We start from the raw sequence: 17379 nt of genomic DNA on the forward strand, positions 1-17379 counted from the left end.
ACCGCCACCGCCGCCACTACTACAACAAGAAAGAAATAGCCAACAGTTGGTCCGTTTCAGTTTCAATAGTCAATTAAATGGCTTATGAAAGATTTGCAATGGCCTGGGTCAAAATGATTTGTTTTCCTCCTACAATTTTAAGACTCGCCATTCATAATTAATTAAACAAAATAGAGTTGGGTACCTGAGGTGACTCAGCCTGTAAAAGTGGTTGCAAACAACAACTGGAGTTCAATTCCCTGGACCCCCACAGTAGAAAAAGAGAACCAATTTCAAAAAGTTGATCTTTGATCTCCCTGTACCACTCTCTTTCTCTCAGTGCAGTTTTAAAGAACCCATATCAAAGAATAGTAGTGGTGAAGAGAGCTCAGTCTTCCAGAACATAGCCATCACTATAGTGCAGTGGTCCTCAACCTGTGGGTCTCGACTCCCATTTCAGACGTCCTGCACATCAGATATTTACAACAGGATTCATAACTAGCAAAATCACAGTTGTGAAGTCGCAGTGAAATAATTTTCTGGTCAGGGGTCACCACAACATGTTTTCAAGGGGTTGCAGCTTTAGGAAGGTTGAGAACCACTGCTTTAAAGCATCTCACCAGCTGTGGTGGCCTGCACTTGTAATCCCGGCATGAGGACGTGGAAGCAGAAGGCTTGTGCGTCTTGGCCAGCCTGAGGCGATGATGAAACCCTGCTTCAGCTGCAAAGCTGCGAACATTTCAGGTAGACTTGTCTGCCGTCAGAGTTGTTATGGGTGAGACAGCTCCTTCTAGCGTGTTTTCCGGAGTGAACTTTTAAAAGTTAGCTCATTCACTAACTGAGCTGAAGTACTCCTCCTTGGTAGCTTTTTTTTTTTTTTTTTTGAGACAGGGTTTCTCTGTGTAGCCCTGGCTGTCCTGGGTCCTGGAACTCACTCTGTAGACCAGGCTGGCCTCGAACTCAGAAATCCGTCTGCCTTTGCCTTCCAAGTGCTGGGATTAAAGGCGTGCACCACCACCGCCCGGCAGTACTCCTCCTTGGAAAACTAACTTTTGTGGTATGGACTGATTTTCTTGAACACAGGATCACTCTGCTCTCTTTTGCCAGCAAGTTCACCAAATAGTTACCCCAACGATATGGTAATGTCTTACGGCAGTGCAGCATTCTGCTCTCTCCTGAAGCTGCTCGTCCTCCTCCTCCTCCTCCTGCTCTTCCTGCTCCTCCTCCTCCTCCTCCTTCTCTCCCTACTCTTTTTTCACCTCCTTTTCCGACTTTCACCTCCCCCTCCTCCTTCTCACCTTCTTTCCTCCATCTTCCTTTCCTCCTGTACTTTCTCCTATGCCTCTCTTCCCCTTCTTTTAAAAAATAATTGATCCAAATTCTCATGCTTACTGAAGCCAAAACAAGTTTTTTGTTTTGTTTGTTTCACTTGTTTGTTTTTTTCTTTTGGGTGTGTGTTTTACTTCATGCTTTAAAGCTGTTCACCATGTTCCTCTCTGAAGCAGATTTTTGAGTTAATGTTATCAGGACATAGAAATCTTACTTGGCATCACGTCTCCTTTTCCCCAGCCACATCCACTCTATCACCATGGTCTCTTTCTACTCACCTCTAACATACCTTTGGGATCATTTTCAGTCTTCATCTACTGCTCCACCTGAAGTCAAATACCTTTATCCTTTGTCTCTTCTGTTTCAGGAGCCTCTGAAGGAGAGAGGCCACACTGTCTGCCTTTCTCCAGTCTAGTAGCTGCACAGTTTTGTAGAAGTGAACTGGTCTACCTTTCTCATCCCTTGCACTCTCCATAGCTTCTCCTGACACTTAGAGCCTTAGAAGTCTTCAGATGCACCAAAGCCCCCATATGACTCTTAATTTCTTCCCCTACCTTCTTCTTCATCACACTTTGATAATCTCCCTTTTCTATTCCTCATTTGAAAAGTTCTGCCCACTTTTGTTTTGATTGTGTGACTCATTTATGTGGTGTATTCTTTGAATGTATGACCTGTGTATGTAGTGTGTCCTTGCATGAGATGGTACCCTCCTCTCAGCTACATCATCTACTTGATGCAAATATCACTTTTTCAAAGAAGCCTTCTGTTTAGTTTTTCTTGCTTTGTGATTATTTCCTAATGTGTGTTTACTTGGGTTATTATTTATTTAAAGTCCATCTTCTCATTTTGAGTATAAAGACCATTAACAAAATGGGGGAGGATCAATATTTTCATGTTCTCTGTCTTCCTTACATGAGTAGTATTTGCTACAGAATGTTTGTTGAATGATGACCAGACTGACCCACTCCAGTTATTTACCAGCTCTCTGTTCACCCTTTTGTTTCTAGGACTAACACTTTTGCTCCATTTCTGTTTCTCATAGGAGACAGTTTTGTAATTCTCCGACTTGGCCCTCCATTGTCACACATCTTCCTTGGTGTTCTTTGCAAACATGGAGAACAGATTATAATGTGCATGGTGTCATCAGTCATTGGGGGAAGCAATGGAACCATGCGTTCTTCTGCCCACCAGTTTAACCTAAGGTGGAAGCACTCTTTTTCTTAGTATCTGTGGCTCACTTATGTATATTCCTTAACCGGGATTATGTAAGAAGTCATAAATCTTTTTTTTTCTACTATGAAAGTTCCATGCTAGAAAAAGTGGTGTTTGAAGTTGTGCTTAGCATCTTTGGTGGCTCTGCGAAATAACTCATTCCCTTATATGTTCCAGGCTGTGCATGTGGCCCTTGGCTATAAGTACTACTCATTGCCTGTTTTGTGTCCTTTTGTGCTTGGTGCACATATATATTATTTACTAGATTCAAGTTCCTTGCAAAAAAGGTAAGTAAGGGATCAAAATTACATTATACTTCAAGGTAGAGCTGGAAAACACAGTCACTTTATTCATACTATGGATGTCCTCAAGATAAAGACTTAAACTATGGGCTTATAAATAAGCTTAACACAGTACATTGTTCAGCATTTACCTCTCTTGTAGAGGAGGATAGCTCATGAAAGGATATGGCCACTGGATTTTGTTATCTTACATTTTAAAATTATAGCTACATGTCAATGATTCCTGAACCATATTAAAATTAATTAAAAAGTTAAAAATGTCCGATGTCTTGTATTAGTTGTATGTTATAAATTTTTGCTCTTTATGTTCATATAAAGATGAAAGGAACCATTTTAGGAAATTGGCCCAGGAGGCATTGAAGACAAAATAGTACATGAGTAATACACTGCTCTACAATTCTCAATCTAAGGAATAAAATGAATGGATGCCATAAAAGTTCACTATAATCTGACTTATGGTTGTTTTAACCAATATATAACCATTCATTACAAACGTTCACAGTTGTAGTTCCACTCAGAAGACATTTATTGAGCTCTGCTTCTAAGAGCGGCATGGCAGACACAGGACCCTGAAAGATACTTTGACTATGTTCTCCTACTAGAATCAACAGGGAGAAGACAAGAAGATGGGGATTGTCTATGAGAAATTTGCATGTTTTACAGCCAGTTGCAAAAAATGTATAAATGTCTATTAAAAGTATGGCATGATAGTTTAGGACAGTGATGACATCGGTGAAATAGGGGAAGTGCTGAATTTACTGAAGAAGTATATCCCCATAACCCAGTCTTAAATTCTTTCAAAGTGTTATGCAACAGCACAACGTTGATTTGAATAAAACAAATGTTATCAGCAATAGAAGGGTAGAAGGAAAAGATGGTATAGAGGAAGAAAGCAACTGAAGATATTACCCACTGCAGAGAGGTGTTTTGAGTTATTAATAAACCATGAAAAAAGCTATGGATACTATGGCCACAGTAAAAGGGTTTTTGATCTTATTAAAAAAATCTTGGAGCTGAAGGGTTTGCATGCCCTTAGGATGAACAACACTATGAACTAACTAGTACCCTCAGAGCTCCCAGGGACTAAACTACCAACCAAAGAGTACACATGGTGGGACTCGTGGCTCCAGCTGCATATGTATAGCAGAGGATGGCCTAGTTGTTCATCAATGGGAGGAGAGGCCCTTGGTCCTGGGAAGGCTCTATGCCCCAGTGTAGGGGAATGCCAGGGCCAGTAAGCAGGAGAGGGTGGGTTGGCAAGCAGGAGGAGTGGGGAGGGAACAGAGGGTTTTTTTTTTTTTTTTTCCTGGAGGGGTAACTGAGAAAGTTGGTATCATTTGAAATGTAAATAAAGAACATATCTAATAAAAAAGTAAAAAAAATAAAGGATCTACATCATTCAGAAAAAAAAAACCTTAGAGTATTTATTCTTTTATATGTGTGAAGATGACCCAACAGACGTCTTGTAGAAGCTCGATCTCTCCTGCCATGTTGGGAGTTGCCGGGATCAGACTCAGGTCACCGGATTGAACAACAATCGTCTTTACTCAATGTGCCATTCTACTGGTCCCAGATTTCTTTTGTAAAAAATTCCTGTAAAAATAGAATTTTGTCACAGGAATATTACTGTATCTCCCTCCAAAACTGCAAGGTGGGGCTGGGTTGCCTTGCTCTGCCACTGTGGTGTCTCTGTCACAGTTATTTCTGCATCTCAGGCTTATCAGTGGCAGCTGTCATGCACTGCATTAGTTAACTCCGTCCTACATACTGTCCCCACTTTACAGATGAGCTTGAAGGTTAGACTACTAAGTAAGCTGTTTGAGATTTGCAGACAGAGTCTGAAAAGAAGCCTATGTCTATGGGTGCTGGAGCTGAGCTTTAAGTCCCTAAGGAGTGCTGAAATACATTTCCGGTGTTTACCCAAATGTTTACCTTGGCTTCAAAAGAATTAATTACAGGTATGCCAGATGTAGGGTTTACTCTGTTTATAGAAAGACAAAGGGGAATGATGCTGTGGAATGCTACTTGTCAATGTTGCTGTTGAAAGTACAACAGTTGCTGTGAATGGGATACATGGATCCATACTGATTAACAGTCAGCAAACTAACCTACCCTCCTCTTACTCACTGTAAGACACATTTTCTTAATCTGTTACATTATTGAATATATTCACAGCTAAAAACATGGAAATTGAAAAACAAAACATAGAAGACAGGAACTTCATTAAATGTTTCCAGGTTCTTTAAAGGCAGAAAATGAGTTTTTTATTTTATTGCAAATATAATATTTCATTTATTCAATAAATGCAATCATTAGAGATTGGAAAACTTCATGGTATAAATGTCAAAATATGTTTCAATTGGATATATGTATGTATTTATGAGGCTACCATTGAACTTCTACATTAAAATGTATACCTCATGATAATTTTTTACTTATATACATACACAATCATGCTGTTTAATTAACACATAATGTTTTAATACACTTTCAATTAAATGCATGTAGCTGAATATGTAGGGAGACCCTTAATTATCTAGGTAGAACTTCTTACTTATGAGTGGTAATGTTTCAAAAATTTTAAATATAGTTATGCTATTTTTAGAACAGCATCTATAATTTACACTCCTAATTTGCAATGCTGAAATCCCATCTTAACCTCTACTTAAGCTAACTTCAAGCATCCTGTATTGTAGTGTTTCTAGAGGTCAGCCAGGCTTCATTGAAAAACAGATGTTACTGGACAGCTATATCTATAGAACAATGATAGGTATTAGCAATTTGAAGTGTAGGTCCCAGGAGATTCATGGTGCCTTATGGGATATAGAAGATCAAGTCTTAGAGCTGTGTGACACAATGGTGTGGTGGCACAGCAGTGTGGTGACACAATGGTGTGGTGGCACAGCAGTGTGGTGACACAATGGTGTGGTGGCACAGCAGTGTGGTGACACAATGGTGTGGTGGCACAGCAGTGTGGTGACACAAAGGAGCTTTCTTGCACTGGTATGATGTCAGCAACAGATTTCCTGAACCAGGGAGGAAGAGGAACTGACTCCACCCAATATGGGAGATGTTTGTTAGACACGGTGAGAGGAATGATGTAGACATGAAACAGAGAGTGAGGAAGTCCTGCTTGGATGGTGCAGCTTTTCCCCTTAGCTCTACTAAAATACTGGGAAGGATAAGGCTTTGTGGAGAGCAGGCCGCTTTACAATGTGTCCTAAACTAATGTCTATTAAGAAGTGAAATCACTCTGATTTGAGAACCAGGACTGTAGAAAAAAAACCCATCATGGACCTTTCTGGGCATCAGTGCTATGAAGAATTTCAGAAGGATAAATTGAGCCAGAGAGACAGCTCAGTGGTTAAGGGTGCAGAGTGCTCGGTCTTGCAGAAGACCCAGCTGTGGCACCTAACACCCACACCCTCACAGCAGCTTACAATTCCAATGCCAGGTCCACTTTCAGCAGATCCAACCACTCCTCTGACCTCCAAAGATTCACACAGTACACATACCCACACTCAGATGCGCACACATAAGATAAACAAAACATATTTTAAAAGGGCAAATTATTTCCTCAGCATTTACTCCTTATATTCCCTAAATGGGGATGTGGGCAAAAGCTATGTCCTTCCTTCTTGTTTGTTTGCCTTCCTTCTAACTGCCTCGGAGCTACTGTTTGCAATTCAAGGGCTGCTTAATTGTAGGTAGGCGGTCTCTCTCTCTCTCTCTATCTCTCTCTCTCTCTCTCTCTCTGTAGAGATATAAATCCAGATGTGAACTTCTTTGATTTGTTCATTATGTTGAATAATCATCATGCTCTCACTTCTATATCTTCAGAAGAAAAATCTAAATCATAAACTTACCAGAAAACAATCCATAGCTTTTCGCGGAGATGAAGCTAGGTCAGCCTCAATGGAGAGATGGTACTGATCCCAGAGTTTCCTTATAAGGATGTCTGCTTAGTGAATTTTATTATTTTCTACTTTAAAAAGGAGGCCCAGCAATGAAAATGATAACATATGACTGACTCACAATACAATATATCTGACTTGAATCATTTTCTAAATCCAAAGATATTTTTAGATGAAAGCAAAGGCGGTCATTTCCACATCATTTTGTGAAACTTAAGCCTACCCAGAGGAAAGGTAATTTTGTTTGATCCTGAACATCAAGTGAATTTGTTCACCAAACCATTTATTCCAAAAGGTAATTAAAATAATGTAAAATTGATCCAGTCTATGTTTAACAAAATTAACTAATTATAATCTACTTAAACCATTTAACCTATATAGCTTCATTAAAAATCTTTGACTTTGAAAAAATAAACAATCTATTCTTACAAAGGAAATGCCTCTTTGTTTTTTGTTGGTCCTGAGATGTGTTGTCCCCAAACAGAACAGACAGACAAACAAGAGGAGACACTGAGATTGTCCCTGAAGCAAAAAGCACCCACCGCAAGGAAAAGCTGTGTGTAGAGGTGAGGAAACTGGGTCTGGAAGCCTCAGCTCAGTGAGTGCTCTGGGAACACTGATATGGGCACATAGGGGCCCATTGCAAATGCCCCGACTTGAGCAGAAGGTGCACCCGCCTTTCAGTGTTCAGACTGATGGTGGACAACTCGGTGTTTGTTTGTGTTCAACCAATTTGCACTTATTCAAGTTAGCATCAAACATACTTTTAAAAGTTCAGCAAATCAAAAGAGCTAATTGCCTGCCGCTAGCTACATTTATTTTCAACCTATGTGTTCTAGTCACAGAAACACTACGGAGATGTCAAAATTCCAAAGGGTTTATGGGCATTGTAAGTGTCCCTGAGAGCTATGAAATGGTTATAAAAGAGCAGAGATTATCTGTGACAACTCTGGGCTTTAAAACAGTGTGGATGAGCTGGGAACCACCTCAGGGAGAAGTAACCTCAGGCCCTGTGTGGCCTGCCGATCAGCTGCCACCTATTATTAATTCATTATAACTTACTACTTTATTTTGCAGATAAAATTGTCATTTATGTCATTCCTAACACCAAAGGACATTATAACAGACACCCAGTGCTAAGAGTATCAACTGAAGTATATCTATATATACTAGGTTTTAAAAAGGCCAGACTCTGATTTTTTTTTTTCACTGAAATCTCTCCGGAAGCTCTCACTCTGAGGCCAGTTTGGACTTGTGCCTCGCACTTATCCAACGATATCGAATCATGTGAACATACCTCTACAGCTAATCAGGAATTTTTTTCTAATTGAATTATGACCTTTAATCCACCTTCCTCTTGATTATGAATGACGTTGACCTTTACCTAATTTAAAGCAGATACTCTCATGCAAAATTATGCAAACGACACATGTAAATTCTGAATCACACTAAAGATGAGCCTAATGGACCGCTGAGAAATGGTTTCGGAAGTGTTCTTGTTGAGGCCCAGTGAGGGATGGGTGAGGGAGGGAATTCCTCAGCCTGTGGAGAGCTGCAGAGACCTACTGCTCTTTATGCTTTTCCAGCTTCTATTTAGAAAACTGGCGTGTCAATCAATACACACATCAATTTTGATTATTTTCCTCGGCATTTTATGGCATTCAGGAAATGATCACCATGTAATGAAGTCAGATGAAATTATTTTTCAGGAGAGTTGGTGCACTGTGCTTGAATATTCAATTCATTTTCATTTCAGATCATCGTAGGCTGCGTAGAGACCTGGTGAACGTCAGCTATAGCACGTGGGGCGAGTTCACTTCCTGTTTTATCTCATTAAAGAGGAACTTCGTGCCCATAGCAGCTGGCAGCCAGCAGTGTTTCTCAGATATATTTAGAAACTACTGTCTCAAGGAAAAAAGTTGAAAGAAGACAAGATGCATGTTTGCATCCTGAACCAGATGAGCCCTAACTCTTTATTGTCTTTTCTTGCCTTGCCTTTCCTTTGTCTTTAGATCAATAAAGATGATTTTGAGTGGACACCACTTAAGGGGAGCCCAGCTTTGAGCTCGCACTAACATAGAACAGAATCCTATAATCCATCCTGCCCTTTCTCCGGTCATTCCATTCTAAACCAAACAGGTATTACAAATGAGTTACAACTGTTCCTCAAATTATCCTTATTTTTCTTTATGCACAAAAGCATAAAAATGCTATAAAGCTTGAAACACACAATCCTTATTCTGTATCTTATTTCACCCTTGCTCTCTCCCTCTCTCTTTCTCTCCCCCCACCCCCACACAGATTATGTCACTGTAGTAGGTGATTGAGGGCATTTCACTGTCAGAATTCCTCCAAACAGTCGCTGGCAGAGAAGGATCACTTTTGTGACTAACATTGGGTGGCGGTGATGGTGGTGGTGGTGGCAGATTGCTCTATGTAAAATAAACAGATTGACCCCAACATATAATAGCATTTTGCACTGCCAAATACGTGTTTATCTTTTGCTATTGACATAATGGCCCTGACAGTGCTCTTAATGTAATCTTTCTTAGGAAATTAAACAGATTTTAATGATATGCTTATAATGGATTGGGGACAGAGTTCCAGGGAGAGAAATATCAATACTCGATGTTTGGGAAGAATACATACATGAAGCAATGTTGAGAGAAATCAATGAACATCAGGAAGAAATCAATGGCAGTCTGTGTTTAAGGAACTCATTTGCATATACTCAGAGAAATCACCAAAAGTCCACAAAGCTAGGGAGTTCTCTCCTTTCACGGTGCCTCACACACAGAACTCAAGAGAGGAGTCCTCTTAGGAACAAGTCTATATCTGCCTAACTCATAGTTCTCAGAAGTTGCCAGTCTGCGTTTTGAGCTTCGATTCTGCAGACTCCCTGTAAGCTGGACCGGTGCTGTTTATTAAAAATAAATACTACTCTGCAACCAGTGCTCTCCCCTGGCATGGCCAGGAACAAGGGCCAGTGCTCTCCCTTGGCGTGGCTGCAGACAGGGAACCAGTACTCTTCTCTGGCCTGACTCGGAACAGGGATGTACACATTAATTTCAGAGCCACAAAGGGTCCAGAGATGTGGTTCAGCTGGCAGGAGTGTTGGCTGCTCTTCCAGAGGACATAGGGATGATTCTTGGTACCTGTGTGGCAGCTCACAGCCCTCTGTAACTCCAGATCCACTGCTCTCTTCTGACCTCTAAGGGCACCAGGTACATGTGTGGTGCACATGCATACATGTACTCATCTACATAAAATAGACATAACTAAATCTAGAGAGCCATAGACAAGAACTCATATTGGTCCAGAGTCGTTAGGCCCAAGAAGCCGAGTTAAGTGGAACTGCTGATTTTAATCAAAACTATAACTATGATGTCCAGCACCGGAAGTGCCTTTTGTTCTTGGCTTCCGTCTGTTACACTGAGCTGAGGACCAGAGAGTTTTAAATTCAGCTGACTTGAGATTCTTTATTAGTGACAGATCAGAACCAACCCTTTCTTGCCCCATAAAGCTATTTTTCTAAGCTACAAAATGAAACAAAACTAGGAAACATTGAAACTGTTATGTCTACGAGTGGCATAGAGCAAAGCATGAATATAATTTTTGTTCAGAAAACAAAATTGCACAGAGAATAACCTCAGCACGGGATTAAGCCGATAGCAGCTGCTTTCATTCCCCGCTATAAAGCAGAGAGGTGGATATCTTGAAAATGTGTTGTAAAGATGAGGCGGCTGAGGTCTGGAGAGGTGAGATGGTACCCCTGGCAGAATTCTAGCAGGTCTCTGTCTGTAGCCAGCCAGCTGCTGTGTGCTTCCCTTGAAAAATTAGTTCCTGTGATTTAAAATGCCTATTTTTCCCCACCTTCTTCTTAATCAAGGGTGTGAAACTTTAAACTATGGCCACACACCCCTCTCGTTAATTAGAAAGATGCGCGCAGAGTCACCTGCAGCCCTTGCTCCATCCCTACCTGAATCCACTAAAATCCCAGTGGCCGGTTTGCAAACGGCCTTTTTCACAAGCTAATCAAAAGGATTTCACGACACGGTTTTACATCTCTGTGACTGAAGGAGGAAAAATGAAACTGTTCAGAGCTGAGGCCAAACTCCATAGCCTGAGTTTTACTATGCAGCTGTACCGAGGCCTCTTCGTTCAGGGTCTTTATCTACCTGGAATCTTGGGAAGCACTGGGAGACTTTTGTTTTCTCTAGGTCTGGGTCCCCAGAAGGAGTTAGGAAGCCTTTCTGTTCCCTGGGTACCCCTGATGTTTGCCCCACTTTCTCTTCTGGTTTGTTCCCTTCTATGCGTCACCTGGAGGCCTTATCTTATTGCAGGTATCCAGCATTTTCTCAGGAGCACCCGGGCTGCAAAAACTGTGTAGTTACTCTGCTCCGGAGCCCATGGCTTCCAGTGTCTTCCTCTCCACCCGCCCTGCTGATGTCCAGTAATTCCCTTTTAGAACTTGGCTCACGGTCACAAATGTTCTCTGTGGACTTTGTTATAGGATTGCTAATCCCATCCTTCTAGAGCAGAGCCTCCTCCCGCCCTCCTGCCTTCCCTGGTCTGTCTCCTCCCACGGCCAAAGCTTCGGGACAAAGAGTCGTTGTGTTTTAGATTAATTACTATTGGCACGTCACTGAAAGTTATGAGGATTTGATAGTACAAGTTAACAAGCTGCCAATGGTGGTTAATAAGAAACACCTAGGTCCGGATCCTCTAAACTCAGCTAACCTTCTCCTCAGTTAGGAGAACAACCTTGTGCTAGTTGCCATGTTTCTGTGATTTTTGCTGTCTTTTCATTTTCTCATTCTTTCCACTCAGTTCTTTCAGCAGTGTGGCTCTGTTTCACATCACAATGAGAAACTGTAATATCTAGCCTTTGTATTCAGTGGGCTCATGTCTCTTCTCATGCTTTTTTTTTTTTTTAAGTTGAGCACATGTACACTATTATATTTTTGAGGAGAGCATAGCTCCAGTAGATCATAATTTTTGACAAATATAATTTACAAAATTGAAATATTTTGTAAAGACAACTGGATCTCTTATTGCCCCTGAAACAAAATTGTACTATATAAATTGGTCTCACCACATGAAAAAGTAAGCCCATGAACTGTCTACACATTAATTAAACACAGACACTAGGCTTAGTGCAGGGTCCAGATATATAAAAAATGCAATCTGATTTTCATCCTGAATTAATTTAAGCTACAACAATTGAGGAATTATTATTATCATTATTAACCTTTTACAAGCCTTGCAAAGTCAAAGGTTGAGGTATGGGAGGAACTTCAGTCATCATGAAGGCAGCTGTGGAAGGCTCTTTAACTTTCCTGGAAGAAGATTGATAGGAGCCACACAATCATAACACCACCAACAACTACACAACAGCAAGAAAGAAGTGCTGCTGGCTGAATGTGATTGCAAATATTGGGTTCTTCTTTCCAAAACAGTTGATCTTATGAGTTAGTGAAGTTTTATTTTTGAGCTCCCATGTAATGACAACTGTCACTCTGAACTGACTGCTAATACATTTGAGAATTAAGTTGTCTGAATTTTTTTTTCAAACTTCCCTGGAGAGGAAGGTCTTTTCATTTTATTTTCAATTTCAAGGAGCTGACATTATTCTTAGGTAAAGAATTCAGTGACGGGGCTTATGAATTGAGAAGTGAGGGATACCTCCTTTAATGGTTTGGGGTCAGCTGTGACACCTTTGACTACATGTATCTTCCTCTAGCCTCTTCCTTTTTGCCTTTGATGGAGGAAATACCACTTGAGTAATTTGACTTGAGAAATCAAATCTGAGTGGAATGCCTTACAGGCTACGGAACTCACTCAGCAGAGATGATGGTAGGATAAGCTCAAATTTAAATTAATTCCTGGATTTCCCTACTCCAATGGCTGACATCTAACTTGGCTAATCCATACAAAACTGGTCTATTAAACTAGCTGTAAAGATAAATTCTTGGGCTTTCTGCCTGCCAGCAGGTAGAGAATTTGGACATAGAAGAGCAGTCCATCTGTCTGATAATTTAAGTATGTGTTAAAAAATACTAATTTCACACAATAGTATCAAAAGTTTTTCTTTTGTTCCCCAATAAATGTGTATCTTATACAATCACTATTGACCCATGGTCCCTACATTTTTTTCTCCTAGATTTTGTGTCGATCCTGTGTGAGCACTTGTTTATATTGTATAGGTGATAACCACAGGTCAATGATCAGTGTTTGAATCAGATTCCCATGGGTGACCTGTGTAATAGTTCATCTTCTAACACTGGGGTGAAAGGCAATAGGGGATGCTGGAAGCTACCACAAACAGGCAGAAGGAAGGCTGCTCTCACTTCTCTGTAAGGAGGAGTCTTCTTTTTGCCCTCACAAAGGAGATAACACGTATGACACAAGAACAGTTAACTGTGCTGAGTGGCACACAGTCAGCATATTTAAATATTCACTATCATGTTTTCTGTTGTCTTCTTCTGCTTTGCAAACGGGCTGGGGATCTTTTGTCTGGGGAAATTTCCATACAGATATTCCCAGTAAATGGAACCGCAAAAGAAAGGGCCACTGCGGCCGACATCTGAAGGATAGTTCCACAAGACAGTAGAATGTACTTTTCTTTTGTGAACAGCTGCTTGGCTCAATATGTTAATTGCTATCAGAACTTCTATGGCGTTAGTAGGAATGGTAGTTGGATAAAGCCCCGGGTTAATTCCCATCATTACCAAGCTCCTTACACCACTGATATTCCAAACGTATAAAAAGCTGTCAATCTTGTTCTCAGACAGAAGAAAGAAGGGGGGATCATTTCAAAGACTGAGCAGACATGCCAGTCAATTCCAGATGTGATTCAGTTTTCTACTCTACTAGGGTAACCATTCCTGGCATGCCTTCAGTGAAATAACTCTTAAAGTCTGCTATAATGTTGATACAATTCAAAAGGAAGAGCTATGAAGATATTGAGAAACCAGAACAAGATACCTCATCCTGATATGTCAAGACAGCATATGGGTAAGTCAGAAGGGATATGTTTGCTGTAGGGAGACGGAAAGAAGTACCGTGACAGAAAAGCCAGGAAGTCGTCATTCTATGTGATTTCAAAGGATAAGCAGGTTCAAATCCCATGTCTGCACAACTCCATAGCCTTGACAAAGTCAATTAACTTCTCTGAACCTCCATGCTCTTATCTATACCATGTGTATGATGGTCCCCTTGACCTCAAAGCATTACTATGAATATTAAAATTATTGCAAACAAAACAATAAGGATCTGATAAGTGTCCCCTGGATACCATAGCCAATCCACACTATAATAACTTCCAGGGTCTGGGAACGGTTCAGTGTGGTAGAAAAGCTTCAGGAGTAGCTCTGGATGTGTACAGATGAAGCAGCATCGAACGCTCATTGATATTGTAGATCATTTCTCCTCAGGCAGGGTTGCACATTTCCATGGCCCCACTGAACACTCCCAAAGTTCTGGACAACTTATTAACACCCTCTATAGTGTCCTTTTAAGATGAAAATTTATCTTTTAAACTGCATTCAGTAAAACCAGCAGAAGGGATTCAGGTGGGAATAACAAACCACTATTAAATACAGCCATGAGGTTTCTCGGTGCTCTACATTTTGCTGCAAGGCACACTGAAATGGTGTAAAGGAAATGGATCCTGAGCAGTTGCTTGAATGAGTTAGTGGAGGAATGGCAAGTGTACAGATGAGGCCGAGGAACCCAGCGGGAGTTGAAGGCTGTGACCATTTTATTTAGGATGCACAGTAAGGCCTGACTAAAGGCATAGGAGGTAGGTCTTTGGAGACTTTCTTGAGGTTAGCAAACAAGCGCAAGCATCTATAAAAATTCCTGCTTTTGAAATAGCCCCGTGAAATGATGGCTGGGGATCCCAGGGGGAGTGCCTACAAACCTATCACATCCAGGTAACGCAAACGCGAAGAGGATGTCTAGTTGGCGGCGGCATTTTCTCTGGTCCCCAGAAGGGTGCCTTGCGTACTTCCTCTGTCTCTCCTTAGCTCGCCTGCTGACAGAGGATCTGTGCTATTCCTTTGTTCTGAAAGAGCACCCTTTAGTTCACAGTAGTCTCAAGTTCGCCCAGCCAGACTATCCCGTACACACTCTATCTGTTTCGAGTTTCCATGTGGGGCTTGGGGCAGTGAGTGGGACTCCTATCCAAATCCCTTTGGATGTAGAAGAATCTCCCTTGACCATGAGTGCGGAATCCTTTTCCCCCTGTAGTAATGAGGCTCGAATAAAAAACTCCAATGACAATGACTGCGCAGAAGATATTCATGAGCAGCCACATGGCTCCCACAGATACGTTCAATCAGCCTTTCTCGTTGAGCCTCAGTTTACTGTACAACTCAGCATTACAAAGAGTTTTTTAAAGAAACTCTAATTGCTAGCTAGGTAAGCAATAAGTCAAATTCACCTTTTCTCCTCGTGAAAGGGTTTTATTATCCACTGCTGTAAACGCCAGCCTTGCAGAGTAGCTTTCAGACCGATAGGACCAATGAAATGCTAAGAGGCAGAAGCTATTTATCTGTTCAATTCTACATACAGTACCCTAACAAATGCTGGAGACAGAGAGCTCGCCCTCTGTACAGTAGGTGCACTTGTGCCGATGGCTTCTTTATGCTAGCAATGACAGAGCTCCGTGCCCTGCACTACTATACTCAAAAATCAGAGTGCAGTTTTCTCAGCATCACATTCAGTACCGAAAGGAAAAGGAAACACAGTTCTGACACTGAGATACTTTATGTGGATAATAAATTCCCCCCCCCCCCCCCCCACTCTACTAACTGCAAGTATCTACCTAGAAGATAGAATGTGAGATTTATGGCATCAGAATGACTGGGTAGACCAGAAAGCACTTTCTCCCTTCTTTTCAGGACTGTCAACTTTGTTTACTGTTTATGTTCAATTCTATCTCATACAAGGAATTAAATATCCTTGTCAGAGCCATATGTCAAAATGCAAAATCATATTAACAAAGAGTATATTTAAAGATAGATGACATTTATTTCAGTTGCAACTGGAATGTTCTAATTATATTTGTACTAATTCAAAAGATTTTTTTGAATTTGTAATTTCATGACATTTTGATGTGATTTAAAGTTAAAATGACTAAGGAATGATTAAAATATTATTCCAAGTCATTTCAAAGAAACACAGTTGAAGTATTACAAGCTAAGGGATTGCTTTCAGAAATAACACATATATTGTACAATCTATTAACCACTTCCACACATTTTTAACCCAAATGTAACCATTTGACTATTGAAATCATTCTTAAATAATGATCTCCACTGGCACTAAATGCATGTCAGGGTTTAAAGAGCCCCTTTGTAATAAAGTTTCCTAAAACACGATTTAAATTTCAAAACAATACCTACCACCACGTCTAACAACAGTAACGGAATCCAACTAATTGCCACACTTCTGCACAGCCTAGTAATTTGTGAATTGTGCAGAATAAATCTATTTGACAGGCCAGTTAGCAAGAGAGCCTCCAGCATGCTACCATGCCGCAGGATGAAGTAAGATCTACTGTTTGCTCGCTGATGTCAAAAACATTTCAACAGTTCATTTTTTTTTTCTTTTCCAGGGAAAATGCTGCAAGAAGGTTCCAGGTTCAGCAAACAATACACAGCCTCCTTCTCACGGCTGAATCTTACACTTGGCTGTCACTGGCAGAAGTTGAACCATCCAAAGAGGTTATTATTTTTTAAGAGGGAAAACTTGATACTGAATTGTATTTCTAGGTTAGAGAGTAGACACTCTAATCTTCCTTGCGTGGTAAAACTGAAACTGGCTACGTTGAAAATAAACATCCAAATAGCCTGCACTTAAACAATTGCACCTACACGCTTAAGTAACAAAAGCGGGAGACACCTGCAATCACAGCATTGGCGCCCTGTGCCAGCAACAATGTAAAGCATTCCAGTGACATTTGACAATGAGCAGACAGAAGAGGCATGACACACGTCTTTAGAAGAATCAGGCTTCCTACCTTCAAGAGACAGATGGAGGTAAGTTCCTTTATAAGAAAAAGTTGTAAGCAAAACCAGGCGCAGTTGAAGTCAATTGAGTCCTTTCTGCTACTGTATACACACAGCAGTTCTGCAATAAGGGAGAGATAGAATGGGAGGAGCGGCTGTGAACGAGTGACCTCCTCAGGCTGAGTCCTCTCCGGGAACCACACACTGACAACCAGTTTCTGATTTGCATGGATTATCGCCACTTGACCAGATCCTCAGCAGATACATTTAAATGGAGCTGGTACAATGGTTAAAATGACGGGAGAGAGAATGAATGAGAGAGAGAGAGAGAGAGAGAGAGAGAGAGAGAGAGAGAGAGAGAGAGAGAGAGAGAGAGAGAGACACGAGATCGCAGAGCGTGGATAAGCTGGGGCGTGCAGAATTGTGTCTCAGAAGAGCTACAGCTCCCTCTTCATGCCACAGTTGTAAGATAAGAAATGTTGTCATTACGAGCTGGTTAATCATAGTGAGAAATAGACCCAGCTTAGTCCGAATGCCACCTGCTCTGATTTCTGTGGACATTTTATGAATCTTCTTATTTTGTCAGTAGGATTTTAGACAGTATAACAGAAATATTTACTAGTATCC

General features: G+C 40.9%; 1 protein-coding gene across 1 annotated transcript in view; it reads right to left on the reverse strand.

Moving 5' to 3' along the window:
• Positions 1-17056, reverse strand: part of Adgrl2 (adhesion G protein-coupled receptor L2) — a 636717-nt gene extending 619661 nt beyond the window's left edge. Inside the window, exon 1 of the mRNA XM_031375796.1 lies at positions 16764-17056. The gene's annotated coding sequence lies outside the window, so the exon portion shown is untranslated. The remainder of the gene's footprint in view (positions 1-16763) is intronic.
• Between the last annotated feature and the right edge of the window lie 323 nt (positions 17057-17379).

This window comes from Mastomys coucha, unplaced genomic scaffold (assembly GCF_008632895.1).
Source record: "Mastomys coucha isolate ucsf_1 unplaced genomic scaffold, UCSF_Mcou_1 pScaffold16, whole genome shotgun sequence".
NCBI lineage: Eukaryota > Metazoa > Chordata > Mammalia > Rodentia > Muridae > Mastomys > Mastomys coucha.